We start from the raw sequence: 4,557 nt of genomic DNA, 5'->3' as shown, positions 1-4,557 counted from the left end.
TGCACTCGCGCTTGTTGCATACAGCTATTTCAGTTAACGTTGTCCGGATCAAAGCTAAAAGACAAGACTGAAAGGCAGTATGGGTAGAAGAAGAGAGCAACTGCGCGTGCTGAATACTAAAATATATAGTGACATGACAAACGCGAATTTGTACGTTTTCTTTCTTTTCAGACATGTGAAACAAGGTGCTTTTGGTCACACTGAATTTAAAAAAACTTTTCAAATGTCAGAGCTAAGCGATAGTGAAAGTAAAGCTACAGAAAGGCCTCCTGAAAAGAAAAAACAAACTCGTGAATTCTCCACGTGCGAAATACAAATTTGTGCATTTAATGAAGCTTATATGCAAATTTGTAGTGAATACCCAGAACGCCATACGGTCTTGCCATTTAGCTTTAAGCTTTGACCCGACAACGTTTATTGAAATAGCTGTATATGATAGATATAGCTACCATCTCATATTCAACGTGCACTCATGGAATAATTGTTAACTAACTTCTCAGTGCGGTGTTAAAGTTAAAAACAAATCGTTTTAGCCAATCACATTCAGAAATTGTTACAATTTGGTTTTACAGTAGTGATATCAACATGTGCATGCGCGCAAGAAATTAACCTTGCCCGTCGCCTAGCTCTAAACAAAAAGACTCATAGGATATGTACTAAAATTTTTCTATCAAGAGAATTAAAAGATCGAGCGACCCATTTCTCGAATATGTTTCCGTGATGAACTAATTGATGTTTTAAGTTACCCTCCATGTAATTTGTGCGGCTGTCGACCTTGCCGCTTCCCGCTCACGAATCATCAGTCTATGTTTGCTTTGCTTCCATCTTCGGGAAAAAGACAGACCGCTTGATCTGATCGCGAAAGAGAATAAGAATGTGCTTTTAATGGAATTTGTGAACGGTTATACGTAAGCACGGTGCCCTAAGACAGTCCACAGTGCCTCATGCCCGTGAGGTCGTAGAGGCCGATCGTTGAGTTCGAGGGGCCGCCTTCTTGGTTTCTAAAGGCGAGCGAAAGCCACGCCATCGCCGTTCACACCCAGCGCCCCCCGCCCAGCCCTACCCACGGACATTTTGCTCTCTCCCCAGATTTCTCTCGCCTTTAGAAACCAAGATGGCGGCCCCGGGAACTCAACGATCCACCTTCACGACTTCACGGAAAAAATAGGGGACTGTGAACAGTCTACGGTGCCCTATGTTGCATCAAATCTCTTAAATACTTCATGTTCCGGTTGAACTCTAAGATATTTTGCGTGCCAGAGTAATTTTGCATGAAACATTTACCAGACCAAGGTGAGCTGTTAATTAAAATACAATGAACAATTGCTGATAGAATTTGTCTATCTATAAGAGAAGTAGACACTTGACTATAAGATATGATTTAAGATTTGATTTAAATTGACTTAATCTATACGTTTTATACAGGGGAAAATCATTCCATTCTTTTTACTACACGGTGAAAACAGTATGACAAATATGAGGACTTCAAAAGGTTGGTTCTAGCAACAGTATAATTGATCATAAAGTTGAGCTCAGCGTTTCTTAGACTACACGATGTATTACAAGCCGCTTCTAAATAATATTTAAATTAATATCATATAAACCTAGTTTGATCTTAAATAAGTTATGGTTGCTGAAGAGAGTAATTTAAGTTCCTTGTGTCTTTCTCCACTAGGCTTATTTTACAAGATAATTCTTGTTCTCCGCTGTACACCTTCGGTAATGTCAAATAAGTTTGAGAGGGAGTCCAGACTTTTAGGTATATGCTGTGGTTCAGTTTTATCATTGGTTCAAATTTTATTTTATTTTGTTTTTAACTCATATACCATACCCAAAATCAAAGGAGAATAAACTTTAAACCAAGGAAAAAATTGAAGCACAACAGATACTTCAGATGTGGTCTGACATCTGACCAAATAGATATATAAGTTCAAGGCACAGTTATTATAAGGCTGAGGGCAACTGCAACAGGATCTTCATGTAACATCTTGTTGGCTGTGTTCACCCTGTCAGGTTATGCCAGCAGCTGAAGTGTGGATGATGGTTATCCCCAAGTCCTTTTCCTCATTAATTCTCAAAATTTCATTTGGGCTAAGACGTTTTGTGAATACCGTGGGGTTGCTCTTCTTAGTTAGTCGTATTGTCTTCATACGATAACATCGACCGGGCAAATAACGAACGAAATTCCCTTATGTTAGTAATTGAGACAGCGCGAGCCTTTAGAATATGTCCGAATCCAAATTACCTATAGAAGAAAGCTGCAATTGCTCTTTCTGTTGACTGTAATTTTTCAAAGACCTTTTTAATTGTAATTTTAGCTTCATTTTTAATTAAAATTGTAATTTTTAATGAACTTTTTATTGTAATTTTAGATACCTTTTTAATTGAAATTGTAATTACCTTTTAACTAGAATTATATTTATATAGATTTCTATTTATTCATATCATAATCACAATTTTGTACATATACACTTTTTACCTTTTAACCCTATTCAGACCGGGCTTTTTTTGGTCTTTTCAGACCGGGGGGGGCGGATTCCGCCCCCCCTCCGTAACTTCCAGAATATTTAAGCAATCACAATGAAACTTACAGGATATATAGTATGTCCCAATATCTATCTTTTGGTATATGTCACGTGGGATGATGACGTCACATCACGTGACAATTACATCATAATGTCAATACAGCCGCCATCTTGGATCCGCCATCTTGGATTTCGAAATTTTTTTCAAAACGTCAGAAAACCGCCCAAAATTACTGGAAAATACCCAAAACCAATAAAAATGTGCTTAAAACCCGTAAACAGGTGAATATAATTGCTTTAAAGTTATTTTTCAGTAATAGAAACACGAAAATTACAAATTTGGGAAAACATGCCTGTCAAAATGCCGTTGCCATGGTGACGTCAAGTTCCTGACACAACAACCTACCCTACCAAATTATTCCCAGATAAATTTTAGATAAAGTCGCAAAGTTTGGCAGCCTTTGGTTGAATATTAAAAAAGTTATAAACGTTCAAAGTCGGCGCGGGCACTTTCCGCCCCCCCCCGGTCTGGATAGGGTTAACCGTCTTTTATTTGTAATTTTTAGACCTTTTTTATTTCACGAGAGCGTTTTAACGAGCTACGGCTCCTGAGCTCTTCGTGGTTAAATAAACTATGTCTATGTCTATGTCTATGTCTATGAATGAACAGTCCAGACAGGAAGACAGACAGACAGACAGACAGACAGACAGACAGAGAGACAGACAACAGACAGACAGACAGACAGACAGACAGAGAAAGAAGCAGGTTTGCATGAAAATAAGTATAAGAAAGCGGGCCAAGATAAACAAGTGATTCAGCAAACGTATTAACATAAAGCAAACGGAAGTAATCCGTTTTTAGAGCCCGTACAGACACCATAAATGCGTACTTTGTTTTGCAACACGAAATTGTAACTACAGACGGAAGAAAACCACAGTCCACATAAAGTAGAATATTGCCAGAAGAATAGTAATTACCGTATTTATTCGATTAAGCGCCCAACCTCAAATAAGCGCCCACCTCGAATAAGCGCCCACCCTGAAGGTAGGAAAGTTAATAAGCGCCCAGCCTCGAATGAGCGCCCACCCTGAAGGTAGGAAAAGTTAATAAGCGCCCACCTCGAATAAGCGCCCACCCTGAAGGTAGGAAAAGTTAATAAGCGCCCACCCTGAAGGTAGGAAAAGTTAATAAGCGCCCACCCTGAAGGTAGGAAAAGTTAATAAGCGCCCACCCTGAAGGTAGGAAAAGTTAATAAGCGCCCACCCTGAAGGTAGGAAAGTTAATAAGCGCCCACCCTGAAGGTAGGAAAGTTAATAAGCGCCGAGCCTCGAATAAGCGCCCACCCCCACCCCACAAAAAAGGTGAAGTGCAGAAGAGGAGCTAAAATTGACTAAGTACTACTAAGAGACTTCCCCGAAGACCAAGACCGATTTTTTCTTAGTATTTTACAGAAACGTTCAATGAACAGTTAAAATTCTGCTTTGGTACATCTTCACGTTTTGTTATTAATCGGGCGGGGCCTGGGCCCGATTCATAATCTGCACGGAATTTTTTTTTTTTTTTTTTTGTCGGTAAATCGATCCAGACCCACGCGGCCCAGCCGGCTCTTCTGTCACGGTCACGCAAGATTTAATATTTTATAGCGATCAGCCGATCACTCGCGTTTAACATTAACACTCTGCTCTCTGAAATGTATAATTTTGTTTCATTCCATATTTTACAAGAGAGGGCTGAATATAATCACGTTGCGAAAACAAAGACCGCTTGGACATGTCCAAGCTATTTAAAACTACCACTACGTCAGACCCATGTCACGCGATCTCTCGCTTGTTTTACGAGTACTCTATGCTCTGTTAAACGCGAAATATATATATATTTTTGTGTCCGGTATTTAAGTCTTGACTTGGAGCGAGTACTGGAGATTCGTATTGCAAAATCTTGCTTTCTTTGCCATGTCCAAACTATTTTAATATTGTGAACGCAATACCAATTAATAAATTCCACGGCTCAGACACGCACAATTTTTACGGC

General features: G+C 39.3%; 1 long non-coding RNA gene across 1 annotated transcript; it reads left to right on the top strand.

Moving 5' to 3' along the window:
* Window positions 1-1,126: 1,126 nt before the first annotated feature.
* Window positions 1,127-1,744, top strand: LOC144648148 (uncharacterized). The gene is made up of 3 exons (XR_013569665.1): window positions 1,127-1,293; window positions 1,426-1,492; window positions 1,676-1,744. It is a non-coding gene; the product is annotated as an uncharacterized LOC144648148 (long non-coding RNA).
* The last annotated feature ends 2,813 nt before the right edge of the window (window positions 1,745-4,557 follow it).

The sequence above is a fragment of the Oculina patagonica genome, chromosome 1 (genome assembly GCF_052425735.1).
Source record: "Oculina patagonica isolate OP01 chromosome 1, crgOcupat, whole genome shotgun sequence".
Lineage (NCBI taxonomy): Eukaryota > Metazoa > Cnidaria > Anthozoa > Scleractinia > Oculinidae > Oculina > Oculina patagonica.
This window is presented reverse-complemented; position numbering and strand designations above follow the sequence as displayed.